The sequence below is a fragment of the Triticum aestivum genome, chromosome 7D (genome assembly GCF_018294505.1).
Source record: "Triticum aestivum cultivar Chinese Spring chromosome 7D, IWGSC CS RefSeq v2.1, whole genome shotgun sequence".
NCBI lineage: Eukaryota > Viridiplantae > Streptophyta > Magnoliopsida > Poales > Poaceae > Triticum > Triticum aestivum.
This window is the reverse complement of record NC_057814.1, coordinates 160,349,645-160,373,617: the sequence shown is the minus strand read 5'-3', so window position 1 is coordinate 160,373,617 and position 23,973 is coordinate 160,349,645.

Genomic DNA, 23,973 nt, shown 5'->3' with positions numbered 1-23,973 from the left:
CTATGCTTGGCGAGCGAGCGATCTGAGGGGCTGGGCGGGCTCCTGGGAGATCCATGAGCTCGAGGTCGTGCTCGGACATGAGTTCGGTGACCTGCAACGACGACAACGACAGGCGCGGCGGCGGGAGCTTTGGCCGCGGTGGCCAGGGGTACTAGAGGAGGGATTCGACAGCGGGGAGAGAGGGGTTGGGAGCAGGAGCTCACAGGGAGGCGGTGCAATAGGTCAGTGGCCTCCGGGCGTCCTTGACGGCGCGAATTGACGGCGAGGGGCTCGGGTGCCCGAGGTTGAAGATGACCGTGATGACGATGAAGCAGGGCCTCCTGGCGTCCCGTAGCTTGATTGGGAGGACGAGGAGGTTTCTGCGGTGCTTCTGGACTCGGCGGAGGGGCGAGGGTGCACGATGGCCGCGGCAGCGGCGAGCGGCGGTCCCGGGTGTGCTCGGCGGGCGTGAGAGAGCGAGCCAGAGGAGGGGATGAGCTTGAGGGAGAGTGAGAGAGGGTCGAGCTGTCGGGACCCCGATTCCAAGTCACATCGATCTAGCTGGTAACACCTCATATCACTTTGCGGCCTCACGCACGGTATTCCCACGGGTGTCGCCTTACCAAGGCGCGGGACCGTTTGCGCCTTTTGGCTCACGTATATGATAGTGTCGCTAGCATCCATATGACAGAGAACCCGGGCCGACATGGCTAGTCGTGAACCCAAAGCGGCACTAACGTATGGGGACAGGCATACATGAATCAACATCGAACGTGTCGGTCAGCAGCGTGTGAATCCGGGCTGTGGCACTGGGCTAACAGGACTCCGGGAACCCGGGCTGTAGCAGGCTAGGCAGGACTCCGGATGTCACCGCGTGTCATTTCCCCGACGGGACAGACACAGGAACGATATGAAACACATGCCGGCCAGTCAAGTGTCCAGAGCAGTAGTGCTGGGCTAGCAGGACTCCGGTGAACCGGGCTGTAGCGGACTACTATGGCTCAAGGAGGCACTAGACTACATTTCCCCATAAGAGAGGCTGCTAAGGATAGACAACTAGATTGTCGGATCCCACACATACCAAGCATTTCAATCATACACACAATATGCTCGATATGTGCAAATACAACATGGCATCACAACAAAACTCTACGACTCAGAGTATTTATTCATTAGGCTCCGAAGAGCCAGATATTACAAACATGGGTCTCATGACCCAACATTCAGAGCATACAAGTCAAAGCACATGCGGAAGCTTAACATGTCTGAGTACAGACATCTACAAATGAAAAAGGCTGAGAAGCCTGACTATTTACTAGATCCTGCGAAGGGCACAAGATCGTAGCTGAGGTATCAAGCTAAACGTCGAAGTCCACACAGAACTACTAGCGAGACCGATGTCTCTCTACAAACATAAAATAAGCAAACGTGAGTACAAATGTACCCAGCAAGACATACATCAGAACTATTCTCATATGCATCGGTATCAACAAAAGGGGGGTGGTGGAGTTTAACTGCAGCAAGCCAGCTTTGACTCGATGGCTATCCTGAACTACGACCGCAAGTAAGTCTTTTGAGGTGGCGCACACGAGTCCACATATTCACCATATCAATACACCACTATGGATCCGCTCCCGTCTCCCTACGAGAACGCCATCCATAGCACTCACGCTTATCTTGCGCATTTTAGAGTATCCACTTTCACTTGTCTATGAACTGTACAGGCGACCCAGAAGTCCATTACCGCGGACACGGCTATTCGAATAGATCAGATTAACCCTGCAGGGGTGTACTTCGTCACACACGCTCTCGCCACTTACCACCATGTACACGTCGTGTACCTCGGCAACCTTCAAGCGGAAGCCTGGCGAGGGAGTCGGCCACGACCTGACTAACCACACAAGTCTCTAGTCCAGGTTTATCGCCTATTCGGGTTCCATCCGCAAGGAGATCCGGCCGGGGTGTCGCTCACGGCCCCAAACGATGTGAACAGGGTTCCCAAGCCCGCCTTGACGGATGGATCTACGCTTGGTACACCGTGCCACGGTGCCTAGTCTGTCCCAAGCCCACCTGTACCGGGTACCACTTGGTAGACTACTAACACAACCTACAAACACCAGAAACTAGTTGCAACTCCTGGACAGAGATCGAGGCGGTTAATAAGTCGAGAGAGCTTGGAACGCCCGGAGCCCAATGTGTGGTAGTAACTGTTCATGGATTACAAACACAGAACTCAGTTCTTGAGGACGGTTTCAATGAGACAACCCACCATGTACTCCTACATGGCGTCTCACCGCTACCTTTACCAAATCATGTTCACACCCTTAGCTCTCACACAGTAGGACACGTTCACCACTTTCCAATTCATTCCCGATGAATCAGACCTGACACAACTCTAAGCAATAGCAGGCATGACAAACAAGCATGAATGAGTAGGCACATCAGGGCTCAAACAACTCCTACTCATGCTAGTGGGTTTCATCTATTTACTGTGGCAATGACAGGTCATGCAGAGGATAAAGGGGTTCAGCTACCGCAGCAAGTAACAGATGAATCGTTGTTGTCCTAATGCAGTAAAAGAGAGCAGGAGCGAGAGAGTGGGATTGTATCGGAATGAGCAAGGGGGTTTTGCTTGCCTGGCACTTCTGAAGATAGCATTGAGTCTTCATTAGTGTCAATGATCACAACGCCGGAACATCGTCTACCGAGAGGGGACAAATACCGGCAACAGAGAGGAAACACAATCAATGCAATGCAACAATATGATGCATGCTATGACATGGCAATATGAATGTGTTTTGAGCTAATGCAACTAGCAACATATTAAATGGAGTTGGTTTGAACCTTAGGTTCAAATTCAAACTCCATATGTGGAAATTCAAATGCCATTTACATGATTTGTCCTAAACAGTAGTCATAAGTTGTTCTAACATGCATGGAAATGGTACAGATGGATAGACTGGATTTTTCTGATAATTTTTCATATATAAATCTCTTCATTTGGAGTTACGGTTGAATTACTATGAATTTTAGAAGTTTATAGCATTTTCTGGAATTTCCTGGATTATTTTAAATCCAGAAAAGGATTAATTTCGTCATGCCTGTGTCAACGGTCAACTGGGTTGACCCAGGTCAAACCTAACGTGTGGGGGCCACACGTCAGCGACACAGGGCTAATCCCGGTCAAACCCAGCGCTGACTGGGGTTTGACCAGGCCTGGGGCCCACTGTCAGTGGTTGTGGGCGGTTTAAGCAGCGGGGTTAGCGCCTAATGACGGTGCCACGTCATCGGTCGCCAGAGCCTTGCCGGCGGCGACAAAAACGACGGCGGCTCAGCTCGGATTTGAGCTAGGGGTGGTGGTTTGGTGAGCTAAGGGCACCGGGGAGTAGCTCTTGCTCGTCCGCATCCAAAGGACCGGACGGGAGGCAGCGGGGTGGCCGGGAGCAGCGCCGGCGGCGAGCAAGGCGGCGGCCGGAGTTCGGGTCTCGGCGGTTTCAGTGTTGCGAAGCACGGCAGGGGCAGCTGGAGGGGGTTTTGGGCTTCTGGCGTTGCGCTGAGCACGGCTATGTGCTCGGTTGCAGCTCTATGTGACAGTGGCCACGGCGGCGTCATGGCCGGCGGAGCCGGGCTTCGGGCACTTGTGGAACGATGGCTAGAGGACGGGAACGGAGGGGGCGAGCAAAGAGGAGAGATGAGGAGCTCACAGGGAGGCGGCGTAGAAAGTCAGTGGCCTCGGGGACGGACGGAAACCGACGAATCGACGGAGACGATCTCCGGGCGCCGGCGGTGAAGACGAGGACGTTGGCGACGAAGCACAGTCCTCCGGCTCGTTTCCTTCGGCTTGGGGATGTGGTGCCCGATTGCGGAGCTGCTGGGCCCGATCACGGGACAAGGGGTGGCCGGTGGTCATGGCTACGGCGAGCGGCGCTCTCAGGTGCGTTCGATGACGAGAGGAAGGGAGAGCAGAGGAGGAGGAGGGGTCCAGAGAGAGTGAGAGGGTCCGGGGTGTGCGTGGCATCGCGGGAGGCGCCCAGGGCAACGAGGGGGCAGCCAGGCAGGGTGGAGGTGGCGCGCGCGTGCGGCGAGCACACGCCCTCCTGCCTACTGGCAGGAGGTTGAAGACGGTGGCGGCTGCGGTGGGCTGGGCCGCACAGTGCTGGACCAGCACAGGAGCTGGGCCGGCTCTGGTGGGCTGCACAGGTAAGCACTTCTCTCTCTCTCTCATTTGTTTCTGTTTTCTATTTCTGTTATTTTGTTTTGATTTAGTTTATAGCCCAAATCATTTTAATAAATCCTGAAAATAATTGTGGGCATTTAAATGAATTATTACAGAGGCCCTTAACTATTTTCAGAATTGTTGGAGCATTAGAAAATATTGATAGTATTTAAATGCCCCAATTCAAATACAATATGGATTAATTCAAAGACCATAAATGGCTTGGAAAAATGTGCATGACCTCTGGTAAGGGTTTTAACCTTTTTCCATAAATAATGAACATTTTTGAAAGGCATTTTGGGTTCATTGAAAATATTTTTATTTTGAACCTAGTTGAATTCATTTGGTCCTAGGGTTTAACAATCCCCGATTCAACTTTAAATGAAAATTTAGACATGATGCAAGCATGACTAGCTAGCCTAGTGCATAGCAAGGCTAGGGATGTGACAACTCACCCTCACTAAACAAAAATCTCGTCCCGAGATTTAAGCGTAGGGTAAGATGAAAGGGGAACGCAAAGTAACATAATCTTCATGATCCAATTGTTCTTCTCGAAGATGTTGACTCATTGCATCATCCTGATCTTGACATCTTTTCTTTCGAGAGCTTCATCCAACTATGATGACGGAAGAGAGGAAAACTCTACAGGATTGATCTTCTCGAAGATCGAGCTATACAAGATCAACTCGCGGAATGAGATGTTGACACATCTCGAGTTGAGACACGAAACACATCGAGAGGGATGGAAGAACAAACGATGAGGTTTGATTTGGTGGGCAACAATCCCACGCTTAGATAATATGGTGCATGGGTTCCAAAGCAGCGAGGAGTTAATTGCCATGACTACATAACGGGGCACCTTAGGAAAGGTGACTCGTAGAATTATTCGCTTAAGTGGCAAAAAGAATTACTTTTGATTGCAGAGATCATTGAAACTCTTCATACCAGCCTAAGGCAATTTACAAATGATCATTTGAAAGAATTCAAAAGGATGCCACACTCAATTTGGAACGGAAACTATGGTTATAGAACAACTCGGCAAATGTAAGGCACATTCCAGTTGATACCAAGGACATAACCTAGTGACTGAGCGTGCTTTCAAGGACTTGACCATTTCCATATTCATCAAGGTTTTACCAACATCCGTGCCAAGGATCCTGGCAACACATCATACTACCATGATGAACGGTGATGGAGGACGCAGGTGCAAAGGAGGACAACACTTTCTCAGATTTCACCTTAGCGAAGCCAAGGGAGCAAAATCTGGATGATCGACCGAGAGACATTTAGCACCCCGCTTCTAATGTTCTCCTTGATGTTCTAGCGTAACCCATTAGATGTGGTTTGGTATCTTGAACATCAAGTAGTAGGTCGGACTTCGGGTGCGCAGGAATCCATACGGAATAACTAGTGGAATAAATCCCAAGAAATCCTTATGGGGAGGTGGCCAACTTACTCAATCAAGATACTACCATAATAAGTCTTCCGGCTGGGTGTGTTGGCCACGACATCCACTTTACCGGTTATCGAGAGACCAATACTATAATTCTTTGAAAATGTTCCAACCATCATATCTGCCCGAGATTCAGATCTGGTTGGTGTCAGGATATTCCAGACTCATCAAGTCTGGAAGGAAACTGAAAGTTTGCAACACAAATCGACGAGATGACGTTGCGAGATTCTCAGGGGATGAACTACGATAGCAAGCTCCAAAACATGAGCTGGTTCCGCTACATACATGAGAACACGCTGTCCAAGACAAGCATGACCACGTAGTAGTCTCACAACAAACACTACCGGGTTCTGGTTGGGAACCATCATTAAGGATTTCGAAGTCTTTACGCGCGCTAGACTTCTTTTCCTTAAACAAGTCAATCAGTAGCTTAGGGTGCTAGGGAGCATATGGAATGAAGGTTGCAAGTCTCCAAACCACAGGATACTTCGCACATATGCATGAATGGCTTGGTATGATTCCAGAGGAAGCAAAAACAAACTTTCTCGGATCCACAGCGACAACTTACATCAAATGCACGTGAACTAGAGGAAGTCACTTCTTCCATCAAAACATAAACTTCATGAGCTAACACGAGGAAGATGCTTTCAAAAGTTTCCAACACTAGCTTAATGTGCAACATGAATCATGGACGAGATAAAATGTTGCTGATGGGCTCCACAACAAGTTATCAACATTCCAATGGAGATGGACTTCCATAATTATGTGAACAAGTGATAGCGTTGGTCAGACCAAAAAGGTATAATGGTGTATGCTCGAGGGTTCAACCACGAGTAAGACAACATTATGAACATCGTTGGTTCTGATTTGATTTGATGATAGCCCATACTCAAATCAAAGTTTGGTTAAGATGATAGGTCCATTAATTGATCATGAGGACCAGTCGATGAAGGAATCATCTTTCTACAACAAACACACACACAAGAGATATCCTTTGGAGAGAACTAAGTCAGGCAAGCTTTTATCTTCCAACTCTCCAAGTTGTTGTTTAGCTTAACCAACTAGCTCAAGGTATCCAACACAAATTCTTGGAGAAAGAGTGGTTTATAGGAAAACCATTTGATAGCGCTCAGGTGTCAACCTAGTAACACATCCGAGAAGATATTCGGAACATCACGAACCACCGATATGTTACTAAGCTCGAGAACGATCTTGCTTTTCAGAGCAAGACGATATGACCGAATAAGCAAGGACTGACACTATCCTAACTCATTGATCGAAAAGTGCACCGGGAATAAGGACTAGGTAGCACGATCAATCTTAGGATGATGATTTAATAACCAGCACACTAAGAATGAGAGTGTTGTCCATTAACTACCAAGCAACACGGTTGCTAGGAGTATTGATTTCACACATCATGGTTCACTTGTCGGAATTCCGGTTGTGACAACACGGGACCAAGAAATGAATGATGATGGCGAGGAGTATCACTGCATCAGGAATTCATAAGAGTTGGTGCAATTCTCATGACACTCTTGACATAAAGATGGTAACACTCTAGGTTAGAACAGAACAAAAAACTGGATTGGCATTTTGATCTGTGGAATACAACTACTTTGACCCAATCCAAGATATGGACGAGGTACCGGAGTTTGTTTCTCCTAGTCATTCTGAAATAGAATGGCTTGACAGACCACAAGAATAATAGGCATCGATAACACAGATGCACAACTAGTCCTGACTATCAATTGATAGACGAAGGCCAGAAAATAACTAAAGAGGGACAACCCAAAGGAACATATGTTTTTCTGAGTTGTGGATGCATGGATTAGTATGTCGAACAAATTCAACATATTTCTTCCGGATAACCCATGCAGAGGAGGAAGGACTGGCAGATCCACAATATGAATGGAGTACTCGCCAAGAGCGCCCTGGTTGTGATCTTTTGGTTAAAAGAACTTCTGCCATAACGGTTCATGGTATTCTGAAGAAGGAAATACCACGGACCTCGAGGACTGTCGCAAGGTTACTAATATCCTAAAGGAACTAGCAAACACTATCAACATGAAGTAAGTAGGGTGAATCTTGGGTCAGGAACCCAAGAAATAGAATGCCTACTAACTAAATTGCATCACGGGATGCTTTCGAGAATAATGGCCAGAATCATCACACTGGGGATGCAAGCATTGCTAGATTACTAAGTGGTCCTCTAAGACACCTAGGGTCATAATAATAACTCCAACATATATGTCAAGGCAACAGAGTACCTCAACTCAACGATTAGTGTGGTTAATCTGGCCCAAAGGAACATCGAGAACGGAAAGAAGGGATTTGCAAATGCGTCAGATTATTTAGAAGCCTGGGATGACTCGGACAGCATAACGGCTGTAAATGCTCAGAAAGGATTTGAGACATTCACAAGGATTTGCATAGTCACTTAACAACATCATATCAAGGTTCTGGGATGAACTGTCAACACATGGAAGTAGTAGAAACTGAACTGAGGCTTGAATCCATCAATCCTAAGATTCTACGGATTAGTAGTACGTGATCCTGGTAGAAAGACTAGAATCCTAGTTCTTAATCCCCGTAGAAGAGAAGAGGTTGACTCAGATCAGAAGGCCATAAGGTATAAGGAGTAAAAAGAGCCTTACGTTCCCTTCCACAATCAATTCCCTTATATAACTAAAGCATTTCTAGACTCAACTTCGACCAGATTGGCTTGGTAATCCTACAGGCAGTCAGGCTCTGATACCAAAAGCTGTCGGGACCCCGATTCCAAGTCACATCGATCTAGCTGGTAACACCTCATATCACTTTGCGGCCTCACGCACGGTATTCCCACGGGTGTCGCCTTACCAAGGCCCGGGACCGTTTGCGCCTTTTGGCTCACGTATATGATAGTGTCGCTAGCATCCATATGACAGAGAACCTGGGCCAAATGGCTAGTCGTGAACCCAAAGCGGCACTAACGTATGGGGACAGGCATACATGAATCAACATCGAACGTGTCGGTCAGCAGCGTGTGAATCCGGGCTGTGGCACTGGGCTAACAGGACTCTGGGAACCCGGGCTGTAGCAGGCTAGGCAGGACTCCGGATGTCACCGCGTGACATTTCCCCGACGGGACAGACACAGGAACGATATGAAACACATGCCGGCCAGTCAAGTGTCCAGAGCAGTAGTGCTGGGCTAGCAGGACTTCGGTGAACCGGGCTGTAGCGGACTACTATGGCTCAAGGAGGCACTAGACTACATTTCCCCATAAGAGAGGCTGCTAAGGATAGACAACTAGATTGTCGGATCCCACACATACCAAGCATTTCAATCATACACACAATATGCTCGATATGTGCAAATACAACATGGCATCACAACAAGACTCTACGACTCAGAGTATTTATTCATTAGGCTCCGAAGAGCCAGATATTACAAACATGGCTCTCATGACCCAACATTCAGAGCATACAAGTCAAAGCACATGCGGAAGCTTAACATGTCTGAGTACAGACATCTACAAATGAAAAAGGCTGAGAAGCCTGACTATTTACTAGATCCTGCCGAGGGCACAAGATCGTAGCTGAGGTATCAAGCTAAACGTCGAAGTCCACACGGAACTACTAGCGAGACTGACGTCTCTCTGCAAAACATAAAATAAGCAAACGTGAGTACAAATGTACCCAGCAAGACTTACATCAGAACTATCTACATATGCATCGGTATCAACAAAGGGGGTGGTGGAGTTTAACTGCAGCAAGCCAGCTTTGACTCGGTGGCTATCCTGAACTACGACTGCAAGTAACTCTTTTGAGGTGGCGCACACGAGTCCACATATTCACCATATCAATACACCACTATGGATCCGCTCCCGTCTCCCTACGAGAACGCCATCCATAGCACTCACGCTTATCTTGCGCATTTTAGAGTATCCACTTTCACTTGTCTATGAACTGTACAGGCGACCCAGAAGTCCTTTACCGCGGACACGGCTATTCGAATAGATCATATTAACCCTGCAGGGGTGTACTTCGTCACACACGCTCTCGCCACTTACCACCATGTACACGTCGTGTACCTCGGCAACCTTCAAGCGGAAGCCTGGCGAGGGAGTCGGCCACGACCTGACTAACCACACAAGTCTCTAGTCCAGGTTTATCGCCTATTCGGGTTCCATCCGCAAGGAGATCCGGCCGGGGTGTCACTCACGGCCCCAAACGATGTGAACAGGGTTCCCAAGCCCACCTCGACGGATGGATCTACGCTTGGTACACCGTGCCACGGTGCCTAGTCTGTCCCAAGCCCACCTGTACCGGGTACCACTTGGTAGACTACTAACACAACCTACAAACACCAGAAACTAGTTGCAACTCCTGGACAGAGATCGAGGCGGTTAATAAGTCGAGAGAGCTTGGAGCGCCCGGAGCCCAATGTGTGGTAGTAACTGTTCATGGATCACAAACACAGAACTCAGTTCTTGAGGACGGTTTCAATGAGACAACCCACCATGTACTCCTACATGCGTCTCACCGCTACCTTTACCAAATCATGTTCACACCCTTAGCTCTCACACAGTAGGACACGTTCACCACTTTCCAATTCATTCCCGATGAATCAGACCCGACACAACTCTAAGCAATAGCAGGCATGACAAACAAGCATGAATGAGTAGGCACATCAGTGCTCAAACAACTCCTACCCATGCTAGTGGGTTTCATCTATTTACTGTGGCAATGACAGGTCATGCAGAGGATAAAGGGGTTCAGCTACCGCAGCAAGTAACAGATGAATCGTTGTTGTCCTAATGCAGTAAAAGAGAGCAAGAGCGAGAGAGTGGGATTGTATCGGAATGAGCAAGGGGGTTTTGCTTGCCTGGCACTTCTGAAGATAGCATTGAGTCTTCATTAGTGTCAACGATCACAACGCCGGAACATCGTCTACCGAGAGGGGACAAATACCGGCAACAGAGAGGAAACACAATCAATGCAATTCAACAATATGATGCATGCTATGACATGGCAATATGAATGTGTTTTGAGCTAATGCAACTAGCAACATATTAAATGGAGTTGGTTTGAACCTTAGGTTCAAATTCAAACTCCATATGTGGAAATTCAAATGCCATTTACATGATTTGTCCTAAACAGTAGTCATAAGTTGTTCTAACATGCATGGAAATGGTACAGATGGATAGATTGGATTTTTCTGATAATTTTTCATATATAAATCTCTTCATTTGGAGTTATGGTTGAATTACTATGAATTTTAGAAGTTTATAGCATTTTCTGGAATTTCCTGGATTATTTTAAATCCAGAAAAAGATTAATTGCGTCATGCCTGTGTCAACGGTCAACTGGGTTGACCCAGGTCAAACCTGATGTGTGGGGGCCACACGTCAGCGACACAGGGCTAATCCCGGTCAAACCCAGCGCTGACTGGGGTTTGACCAGGCCTAGGGCCCACTGTCAGTGGTTGTGGGCGGTTTAAGCAGCGGGGTTAGCGCCTAATGACGGTGCCACGTCATCGGTCGCCGGAGCCTTGCCGGCGGCGACCAAAACGACGGCGGCTTGGCTCGGATTTGAGCTACGGGTGGTGGTTTGGTGAGCTAAGGGCACCGGGGAGTAGCTCTTGCTCGTCCGCATCCAAAGGACCGGACGGGAGGCAGCGGGGTGGCCGGGAGCAGCGCCGGCGGCGAGCAAGGCGGCGGCCGGAGTTCGGGTCTCAGCGGTTTCGGTGTTGCGAAGCACGGCAGGGGCAGCTGGAGGGGGTTTTGGGCTTCTGGCGTTGCGCTGAGCACGGCTATGTGCTCGGTTGCAGCTCTATGTGACAGTGGCCACGGCGGCGTCATGGCCGGCGGAGCCGGGCTTCGGGCACTTGTGGAACGATGGCTAGAGGACGGGAACGGAGGGGGCGAGCAAAGAGGAGAGATGAGGAGCTCACAGGGAGGCGGCGCAGAAAGTCAGTGGCCTCGGGGACGGACGGAAACCGACGAATCGACGGAGACGATCTCCGGGCGCCGGCGGTGAAGACGAGGACGTTGGCGACGAAGCACAGTCCTCTGGCTCGTTTCCTTCGGCTTGGGGATGTGGTGCCCGATTGCGGAGCTGCTGGGCACGATCACGGGACAAGGGGTGGCCGGTGGTCATGGCTACGGCAAGCGGCGCTCTCAGGTGCGTCCGCTGACGAGAGGAAGGGAGAGCAGAGGAGGAGGAGGGGTCCAGAGAGAGTGAGAGGGTCCGGGGTGTGCGTGGCGTCGCGGGAGGCGCCCAGGGCAACGAGGGGGCAGCCAGGCAGGGTGGAGGTGGCGCGCGCGTGCGGCGAGCACACGCCCTCCTGCCTACTGGCAGGAGGTTGAAGACGGTGGCGGTTGCGGTGGGCTGGGCCGCACAGTGCTGGACCAGCACAGGAGCTGGGCCGGCTCTGGTGGGCTGCACAGGTAAGCACTTCTCTCTCTCTCTCATTTGTTTCTGTTTTCTATTTCTGTTATTTTGTTTTGATTCAGTTTATAGCCCAAATCATTTTAATAAATCCTGAAAATAATTGTGGGCATTTAAATGAATTATTACAGAGGCCCTTAACTATTTTCAGAATTGTTGGAGCATTAGAAAATATTGATAGTATTTAAATGCCCCAATTCAAATACAATATGGATTAATTCAAAGACCATAAATGGCTTGGAAAAATGTGCATGACCTCTGGTAAGGGTTTTAACCTTTTTCCATAAATAATGAACATTTTTTAAAGGCATTTTGGGTTCATTGAAAATATTTTTATTTTGAACCTAGTTGAATTCATTTGGTTCTAGGGTTTAACAATCCCCGATTGAACTTTAAATGAAAATTTAGACATGATGCAAGCATGACTAGCTAGCCTAGTGCATAGCAAGGCTAGGGATGTGACATGTAATATTCAGTTAACACTTTGGTCCAACAATTAGCATTCTTTGTTAACTGTCTTATCTTCTAGTACATGTTTCTATTCTGCAATGTTGTGCTGAATTAACTATTTTGGTTCATTTGGTCTGCTGTCCGTTTAACTGTTTGGTTCAGTTCTGCAATTTCATTTTCATTTGTTGTGCGTAAAATTTTGTATTGTTATGCATGTGACACCAATCGAATTTGGCTGTACTCAATACATATTCTACTCATAGTATGGCAACTCTCAGTTAACCTGATCAAGATCTTCCTTATGTGTGTTGCAGGGAAACAATGGGAGACACTGCGGTTTACCATCGAGGTTTGTTCAAGCACGGTCCTTTGGCTAATAGCACATTATTGTGCAGTTGCAGGAATCATTCTAATATTTAGGTTTCTTACAATTTGGTCTTGCACATGTAGGTCCTGCTGTCAGAGGCTTGGACCCACTGTTTGACCCATTTTGCATACGTGGAAATGAGATGTCCATGAATATCAGTCAAGTCAAGAAACTAAGAAAGATTGTTAGGATGAAGAAACTTGTGACAAAAAACAGCAAGATCTTTGTTTGCACAATGAAGAAGACATCAATCAACTATAGGATGGTACCAACTCTTTTACCTTGTTTTTACCCCTTGCGCCATTTCAAAATTTACAACGGCGATTTATGCATAGCTTTGTTTTCAGTACTTTTCAAAGCAGTTCACCGATGATTACCTATCAAACCACCTGCATGGTCAAGAGGCGAGGAAGGTATTCATTCAACACCCATGGTACAATATTGAAGTCTTGCTGAAGAGGACGAAGGTTGGTTGGGCAATTATCCATGGCCACCGGCCTAAAGTTGCAAGGACATTCAACATCACTAAAGGCTCAATATTTGCCTTCCGCTTCTGCAGTTTCCTAGATGAGATTCATCTGTCTATTTACCATGTATGATGCTACTTTCCAGAGATTTTTTGATGCTGCATGTGAAACTTGGTGCTATTGTGTAATGGCGTAACTGAGTACCGAAGCTATCTGATGTAATTCGATTATGAAATCTTGGTTGCTGTTATACGAATATGAAATATCTGGCGTGTTTTAAAAAAATGTCAGTTTGATTAGTACATGGATTATCAATAATAGGCTAATTACCCTTCTTATTGGGTTTTCTATTACAAACGGTTACTCAGACAACACTGTGGGCGATGAACTCAAACAACCCGCACGGTTTGTAGAAAGTAGGCGTGTTCGATCAATTAACAATCACACACGGCTTCTGGCAGCGAACTGTTTGCGTTAGGCCACCTTGCACAAACGTTTCCACACAAAGAACTGTGTGGGATGTACATACCTACGCAGATGATTTTCTGGGATTCACCGTGTGGGATGTACACCCCTACGGAAATGATTTTTGGGATTCACCGTGTGGGATGTACATACCTACGGAAATGATTTCTGGGATTCACCGTGTAGGATGTACATACCTACGGAAATGATTTCTGGGATTCACCGTGTGGGATGTACATACCTACAGAAATGATTGGGTTTCCATGCCTCGCCCGATCGCACACGGCCCCATCCTGGGTCCCACGAGGGCCTATCCCTGACGATTTATGGGTCGTGTGGGAAGGACCACCCTATCGCCCGCACTCACTTGGTGATGGTTCCAAATGCCGTCGCGGAAAGGGGTTTTAAATTGTTTGTTTAGGATGTCATTGTACCAGTGCCTGTTTGGAGGAAATGGATGGTGTGTTGTGCCCATGCCGGAGCCTGAGGCTCGACGCCAAGGACTAAAGGCACATCTTCGGCCGCAAGGGCAGATGCCTCTACGGTCAGAGCTCGAGGCTCTGCCGGGGGTTGCTGCTCTCCGGGAAGCTTGGGGCACCCGACAACGTCCTTGCCGGCGGCTCCTGGGAGCTCAACAGGAAAGTACTTGCCAGGGCCTACCTTCCTGCGCTTGTTCTGTCCTCCTAATGGCTCAACGGACGATTGAGTTAACTGAAGCACAAAGGTACCTGGTTCCACAGGCAACTTCTGGGTAGCGCGCTTCGACAGGTTGTCAGCAATGCCGTTCTGCGCTTGGGGAACATGCTCTTCTTGCAATCCGTCAAAATGCTCTTCCAACTTCCTCACTTCATCCATGTAGGCCTCCATCAACGGGCTCTGGTAATCCTTGTTGACTTGCTTAACGACAAGCTGTGAATCACCTGTGATGATGAGCTTCTTGATTCCGAGGTCTGCCGCGATCCTGAGACCGGCAAGCAATCCCTCATACTCCGCCGTGTTGTTCATTGATTTTTCCCGAGGAAAGTGCATCTGGACTATGTACTTGAGGTGCTCTCCGGTGGGCGCGACGAGTAGCACGCCGGCACCAGCACCTTGCAATGAGAAAGCACCATCAAAGTACATAACCCAATCGCGGCAGGTCTCCTTGTCGGGAAGGGTGGTTTCTTGAACCTCTTCATCGGGCATTGCGGTCCATTCCACCCCGAATTCTACCAAGGCTCGGCTCTTGATCATTGAAGTACTTTTAAACTTGAGGCCAAAGCTTGACAGCTCCAATGCCCACTCCACAATCCTCCCTGTCACATCTGGGTTGTGCAAAATCCGTTGCAAAGGGAGGCGGGTGACGACGGTGATCTCATGCGCTTGGAAATAGTGACACAGCTTTCTCGAGGCCATAAGGAGGCCAAAAAGTAGCTTCTGCATACAAAAATACCTTGATCTAGCCCCCTGCAAGAAGGAACTGACAAAATAAATGGGGTGTTGCACTACCTTCTTCTTCTGTCCCACTTCGCCCATCTGCTCAGACTTTGTCTTGCCGGGACCGGGCCTTGCCGGGGGTTCCGCCTTGCCGGCGTCAGGCTCTGCGGGGGGAGGGGGGCTCACCATCCGACGACTTTGCTGCTACTGCTGCTTCTTCCTCAAGTTCCCTGTGCACCACCAGCGCAGCACTGACCACTTGATTCGTTGCTGCTAAGTATAGCAGCAACGGCTCTTGTGGTTTAGGCGCGACTAGTATTGGCGTGGAGGAAAGGTACCTCTTCAAATCTTGCCGCGCTGCCTCTGCCTCCGAAGTCCACTTTACTGGACCTGCCTTTTTCAAAACTTTGAAAAAGGGGAGGGCGCGCTCAGCAGATTTGGAGCTGAACCTACTCAGGGTAGCAACGCAGCCGGCGAGCCTACGGACGTCTTTGACCCATTTTGGCACCTCAATCTGCTTGATTGCCTTGATCTTGTCGGGATTTGCTTCGATTCTGTGTTGAGACACAAAGAACCCAAGAAGTTTGCCGGAGGGGACACCAAACACGCACTTCTCTGGGTTGATCTTGCGCAGATTTGCAAATGTTTCTTCTAAATCTTGCACGAGCGTGGCCCTGTCCTTGGTTTTGACCATTATGTTGTCCATATAAGCTTCCATATTTCTATGTAGCTGCGGCTCAAAACCAATGTGGACCACTCGGGCAAACGTTGAACCAGCGCTCTTCAACCCGAAAGGCATTCTTACAAAACAGTACGTACCACATGGGGTGATGAACGCGGTTTTTTCTTCGTCTTCCTTCATCATGAAGATCTGGTCGTATCCTGAATAAGCATCAAGGAATGACAGCAGGTCACACCCGGCAGTGGAGTCCACAATCTAGTTGATGCATGGCAGAGGGAAAGGATCCTTTGGACAGGCTTTATTGATATCTGTGTAGTCAATACACAGCCTCCATTTCCCATTTGCCTTACGCACCACCACTGAATTGGCCAACTATGTGGGGTGGAGCACTCCTCTAACCAGGCCTGCCACCTCTAACTTCCTGATCTCCTCAATAATGAACTCTTGTCGCTCCAAAGCTTGCTTCCCAACCTTCTGCTTGACGGGCCGCGCATGAGGACAAACAGCAAGATGGTGCTCAATCACCTCCCTAGGAACGCCGGGGATGTCGGATGCTTGCCATGCAAACACATCGACATTCGCCTGAAGGAAGGCAACGAGCGCGCTTTCCTATTTGCTGTCGAGGGTTGAGCTTATAGTGAAAGCCCTGCCCGTGCCGTCCTCCTTGACGGACACCTTCTTGGTTTCTGTGGGGCAGCCCTGGACTTCTTGCTCTTGCCGGTGGAGCTCTCTGGCACGTCCTCAGCGGGAGCGCAGCACTCTGAAGAGGCGCGCTCGCCGTAGTGGGTGCAAGAGGTCTTGCCGGCAGAGGTCTTGCCGGACTTCTTCCTTCCCGGGGCTTCAGCTGCAGGAGCAAGTGCCTTGGCGACAGTTGCTGCAACTGCCTCTCGGTAGAGTTGGTCGGCGCAGATGAGCATGTCTTTCTTGTCAGAGGGGACGGTGATGCTGGTTAGCGGCCCTGGCATCTTCAATGTGTTGTAGGCGTAGTGTGACGCCGCCATGAAGTTGGCTAGCGCTGGGCGGCCAAGGATCCCATTGTACGGCAAGGGGATCTCGACGACATCAAAAACGATCTTCTCCGTCCTATAGTTCAGCTCGCCCCCAAACGTAACGGGTAGCGTGATTTTACCTTTCGGCTAACTCCTTCCCGGGTTAACCCCTTAAAACGTGCCTGTCTCCTCAAGATCTCCATCAGGAATCTACAGCTTCTTGATCACAACGGGCGATTTCAAATTCAGACCGGCCCCACCGTCAACCAGCACTTTTGTCACCTTGAGGTTGCGTATTGTTGGTGAAACCAACAACGACAAACACCTGACCGCAGTTGTGCAATCAGGGCGATCCTCGGTGTCAAAAATGATGGGCGTGCAGGACCACTTCAGTGGCTTCTGGGCATCGAACAATGGCTCTGCCACAATGACCTCACGCGCCCACTGTTTCAGTTGGCGGTGAGAGGTGTGCAGCGAGGCGCCACCGTCGACGCACATGGCCTCTGTAGCTTTCTGGAATCCGTGTTCGCCGGACTCATCGTCCTCGTCATGATCATCATCTTCCTCCTTCTTATCATGGCCCCAAGCCGGCCTCTCTTGTTGATTATCTTTGCTGCGGCGGCCTCCCTGGCCGCCATGCTTCTTGCCGGACCCCTCAGCACCATCCTGGCCCTTCTCCTTGTCCCTCCTTTCATATTCAGCTTTCTGCTTTTCTGCAAGCAGCTCAACCTATCGGCAGTTCTGGAGGTCATGGCCCTTGGTGCGGTGGATCTTGCAGTACTGCTTGTCGGAGCCTCCTGGCTTGTCAGTGGCCGCCAAGGCCCGGCAGGCGGCTCACCCGACAATCTCCTTGCCGGGGTCGTCAGCCTTGGCCTTCTTGGCGGCGCCGGGGTCGCCGGATCCCTCAACGGCAAGCACAGCCTTGCCCTTAGGCTTCCTGTTGTGGCACTGACCCTTCCTTGCCGGGGCGGCGGCGGTGTCTTTGTCCGTGGAGTCGGTTTCCGCGCCGGCGTCCTCGCCGGGGTACTTCCTTCCTTCCTCAGCCCGAACACATCTATCAGCCAGAACATAAAGTTCGGCTACATCCTTGAGCTTGTTCATCTCTATCTCTTCACGCATCTTATGGTTGCATACGTTCTGATGGAATGCACCGATGGCAGTGGCGGGATGAACATCTGGGATGGTGTACTGCACACGGCTGAATCTTTGTATGTACTTACGCAGGGACTCGCCATCCTTCTAGGGGATGACATGCAAGTCACTTGCCTGGCCAGGAGCTTGGTAGCCTCCAGAAAAGGCACCAACAAACTCGTGGCACAGATCTGACCAGGAAGAGATGGAATCCACTGGCAGGTGCATCAACCACGACATGACGTTGGGCTTAAGCGCCAAGGAAGAGTAGTTGGCGAGCACCTTGTCGTCGCGAGCCCCGGCGGCCTGCATCGCGATGGTGTAGATGGTGAGGAACTCCGACGGGTGAGTCTTGTTGTTGTACTTTTCCCCAACATCAGGCTTGAACGTGCGGTGGGAGAGCCACTGGAACTGCCGCAACTTTCGGGTAAAGGCCGGGCAACCCACCTCGTAAGGCAGGTCGCCAGAGCCCCCCGGCGCTGGGTGGTCCATAGCAGGCCCCGCATGCCGGTCCGACTGATGGCACGCCTCCCGCCGTTGCACATTGGTAGTTTGAGCGTCTTCCTGAGCTTGCTCTCGAAGAACTCGACGTTGGTCGCAGTGGGTTCGCGGGTCGGACGACGCTGTGGAAACGTTGTCACAGGCGTCGGCCCAACGAGCCATTGGCTGCTGTCGTGGCCGTGGGGGGAGTGCACCATGGTCGCAGCGTCTCCGGTCCTCCCACTGCCGGCATGCACCGGCTCGGCAGAACGCCGGCATGAGGGTCCCGCTGGGAGTGGCTCATCTTTGTTAGCGAAGCTGATGAGGCTTCGGATGGTGGCCCTCCACTCGTCGAGCTTCTCCGCAGCAGGGGGAAAGTCGAGGAGCAGTTGCACGCGTGCCAGCGCTTCTGCTGGCGTGGGCGGCGGCGACAGCTGCATGGACCGTGACGCGCTCCAACTTCTAACCAAGTTAGAAGGAGCTCTGTCATGGTCTCGCGGTCGCACGCCGCTTCCGCCGGCGTACGGGCGCGCACGCCGACCTGGTGCATCCTGAGAGTGGTGCCCAGGGCTCTTCCCGCGGCGGTGCCCGGGAGCTCCGGCGTCGCTCATCACGCCCAGCCTGGTAAAGTTGCGGCGCGAGTGCTAGCTGGGCTGCCGTAGAGGTTGCCGTGGCGCCCGTGTGCAACACGGCCCCGCCCCCGGACCCAGGGGCGTGCGGCTCGTCGTCTCGGACTCTAATGATGCCGCTCGTCTGGCTCCGTTTGCCAAAGTGTCGTGGATGCTCGCGGGCCATGTCTTCAGCACCATCCGAACGACCCGATCGCTGTGATCCCCTTTTTCTTGGGGGCCATGGTGATGATGAAGTCGATGCGCTAACTTCCAAGCCAGATTTTCACAGCTTGCGCCCCCTACCTGGCACACCAAAGATGTTGGTGGAAACGACACCTATGGGATCATAGGGAATCCCTTCTACGGTTGGCCAGCACGGGGCAGTGGAAAGAGCGGATTTAGAAGATCAACACGGGGGAATTTATCCAGGTTCGGGGCGGAAGTGAGACGTAGTACCCTATGAGGGAGTCCTGGACTAAGGGGTCCTCGGGCGTACGGCCTATTGGACATGGGCTGGACTAATGGGCTGTGAAGATACAAGACCGAAGACTCTCTCCCGTGTTCGGATGGGACTCTCCTTGGCGTGGAAGGCAAGCTTGGCGACCAAACATGAAGATTCCTTTCTCTGTAACTGACTTTGTACAACCCTAGTCCCCTTCGGTGTCTATATAAACCGGAGGGCTTAGTCCGGAAAGATATACAGTCATACATGCTAGACTTCTAGGGTTTTAGCCATTACGATCTCGTGGTAGATCAACTCTTGTAATACTCATATTCTTCAAGATCAATCAAGCAGGAAGTAGGGTATTACCTCCATAGAGAGGGCCCGAACCCGGGTAAACATTGTGTCCCCCATCTCCTGCTACCATCGCCCTTAGATGCACAGTTCGGGACCCCCTACCCGAGATCCGCCGGTTTTGACACCGACATTGGTGCTTTCATTGAGAGTTCCCCCGTGCCGTCCCAAAAGGTTTGATGGCTCCTTCAATCATCAACAACGATGCTGTCTAAGGGGAAATCTTCCTCCCCGGACGGATCTTCGTGCTCGGCGGCTTCGCACTGCGGGCTAACTCGCTTGGCCATCTGGAGTAGATCGACAGCTATGCCCCTGGCCATCAGGTCAGATTTGGGAGCTTGAATTACATCGCGGATATCCCTGGAGACTTGTTCTTCGACGGATTTGAGACCACGGCAGCCGCTCCCTGTCCCTATGATGAACATGACTTAAATCTGTCATCGGACCATGCTTAGGAAATTTCACCTGTAACTGCCCCAGCCTTAGATCCGGAGCAGATCGCGCCATCCAAGGACGGGAAGCTCAACCCCGCCACGGAAGCCACAGATTCCGCGGCGTTGGAGCCACACATAGACCTAACTTCGGGTGATATCTGTGTCTCCGGAACCTCGGACTCATTTCCGGCCATAAGTTCCAAACCACGTGTGTCCGCGCACGTCGAGCTGGATCGGTCATCGATCATAGAATTCAGTGCCGAGGACATCTTCCGGCACTCGCCTTTAGGCGATGTGTTAAACTCATTAAAAAAATCTATCCTTAGTGGAGGGCTCACAGCCGAATTATATCTGGTCCGAACTGGAGGCTGATGACAGGGAATTTCGCTTCCCACCCGCCACCCACTTCATAGCCACTATCGAAGACTTAAGCGACATGCTCGATTACGGCTCCGAAGACATCGACGGTATGGATGACGATGCGGATGAGGAGCATGGCCAAAACGTGCCGTTTATCGGACGCTGGACGGCCAGTTCTTCATACAACGTATACATGGTGGATACACCCTAAGAGAATAACGGCGGGGACAAGGAAAATCCAGTTGAGGATGAGCCTCCTAAGACACAATCAAAGCGCCGGCGTCAGCGGCACCGCTCTAAATCCCGCCGCAGCAAGGAAAGCAACACCGGCACAGGAGACGATCACACTCCGGACGGTGCCGAAGACAGAGAAGATCCCGACGAACAAATGGCCGAACAGGACGATCGAGAAGATGGGCAAGTTAGCCCTGATGAACATGCCATAAACGACGACTCGGAGGGCAGCCCTTATCTTCCACCCTCCGAGGATGAGACGAGCCTGGGCAACGAGGATTTTATCTTGCCTGAGGAACCTCTCGAGCAAGAGCGCTTTAAGCGCCAGCTAATAGCCACTGCAAGGAGCTTGAAAAAGAAGCAGCAACAGCTTCAAGCTGATCAAGATCTGCTCAATGATAGATGGACTGATGTCCTGGTAGCTGAAGAATACGGCCTTAAGTGCCCAGCCAAAAGTTACCCAAAGGGAAAATTGCTACCTTAGTTCGATGACTAGGCGCTGGAGCCCGTACCATCATCGCACAATGCGGCTGACCGACCACCACGCGGTCGGGATAAAGCGGCAACTCAAGCTGAACACCGGACCGCCCCACCTCACTGTAAAGGCAGGGGTAAAACAGTTCGGGGTTACACATATGACCTTCGGCAGGACCTGGATAGTAGAGCAGGACATACTAGAACGATCTATGGATCGCGAGGACGTGCCTCGACATGCGACGACGGCTACCTATTCGGAAGTGACAAACCTAGTCACGCCCGGGCCGAAAACCGCAGACGGATTCCATCGGAGCTACGTCGCGATGTGGCCCGATATAGAGGCGCCGCACACCCCCTTTGCTTCACTGACGAAATAATGGATCATGAATTCCCAGAAGGATTTAAACCCGTAAATATCGAATCATACGATGGAACAACCGATCCCGCGGTATGGATCGAGGATTTTATTCTCCACATCCATATGGCCCGCGGAGATGATCTTCACGCCATCAAATACCTCCCACTAAAACTCAAAGGGCCAGCTCGGCACTGGTTAAACCGTCTGCCTGAGAATTCTATTGGCAGCTGGGAGGACTTGGAAGAAGCCTTCCTTGACAAATTCCAAGGTACATATGTCCAGCCACCAGATGCCGATGACTTAAGTCACATAGTTCAATAGCCTGGAGAGACAGCCAGGAAATTCTAGACTAGGTTCCTAACTAAAAAGAACCAGATCGTTGACTATCTGGATGCCGAAGCCCTAGCGGCCTTTAAACATAGCATCCGGGATGAATGGCTCGTCTGCCATCTCGGCCAGGAAAAGTCGAAGTCCATGGCAGCCCTCATGACACTCATGACCCACTTTTGTGCGGCTGAGGATAGTTGGCTGGCCCGTAGCAAAAACACAGCAAGTGAAATGGGCACCTCTGAGGCCAAAAATAGCAACGGCAAGCTCCGATGCAGTAGACACAGACACCAAAGCAATGGCGACAACACCGATGACACGACAGTCAACGCCGGATTCAGTGGCTCCAAGTCCGGTCAGCGGAAGAAGCCATATAAAAGAAACAATCAGGGACCATCCAGCTTGGACCACATACTTGATCGTCCGTGCCAGATCCATGGCACCCCAGACAAACCAGCCAATCATACCAACAGAGATTGTTGGGTCTTTAAATAGGCCGACAAGTTAAATGCCGAGAATAAGGAAAAGGGATTGCAAAGCGAGGACAATGACGAGGAGCCCCGGCAACCGAACACAGGGGGACAAAATAAGTTTCCCCCTCAGGTCAAAATGGTGAACATGATATATGATACACACATCCCCAAGAGGGAGCGCAAGCGCGCGCTCAGGGACGTATATGCGATACAGCCAGTCGCCCCAAAATTCAATCCATGGTCGTCATGCCCGATCACCTTTGATCGTCGGGATCATCCGACCAGTATCCGTCATGGCGGTTCGGCCGCGCTGGTCCTCGACCCAATCATTGATGGATTTCACCTAACGCGAGTCCTCATGGACGGTGGTAGCATCCTCAATCTGCTCCATCAGGACATACTGCGCAAAATGGGCATTAATCCATCACTGATCAAACCCACAAAGACCACCTTTAAAGGAGTCATACCAGGTCTAGAGCCCCGCTGTACAGGCTCAATCACACTAGAGGTTTGATGTCTACTCCACAACCTTCTCCTTGTAGACTTTGTTGGGCCTCCAAGTGCAGAGGTTTGTAGGACACTAGCAAATTTCCCTCAAGTGGATGACCTAAGGTTTATCAATCCATGGGAGGCGTAGGATGAAGATGGTCTCTCTCAAGCAACCCTGCAACCAAATAACAAAGAGTCTCTTGTGTCCCCAACACACCCAATACAATGGTAAATTGTATAGGTGCACTAGTTCGGCGAAGAGATGGTGATACAAGTGTAATATGGATGGTAGATATAGGTTTATGTAATCTGAAAATATAGAAACAGCAAGGTAGCAAGCGGTAAAAGTGAGCGTAAACGGTATTGCAATGCTAGGAAACAAGGCCTAGGGTTCATACTTTCACTAGTGCAAGTTCTCTCAACAATAATAACATAATTGGATCATATAACTATCCTTCAACATGCAACAAAGAGTCACTCCAAAGTCACTAATAGCGGAGAACAAACGAAGAGATTATGGTTGGGTACGAAACCACCTCAAAGTTATTCTTTCCAATCAATCCGTTGGGTTATTCCTATAAGTGTCACAAACAGCCCTAGAGTTCATACTAGAATAACACCTTAAGATACAAATCAACAAAACCCTAATGTCACCTAGATACTCCAATGTCACCTCAAGTATTCGTGGGTATGATTATACGATATGCATCACACAATCTCAGATTCATCTATTCAACCAACACATAGAACCTCAAAGAGTGCCCCAAAGTTTATACCTGAGAATCAAGACGAAAACATGTGCCAACCCCTATGCATAGGTTCATGGGAGGAACCCGCAAGTTGATCACCAAAACATACATCAAGTGAATCACGTGATATCCCATT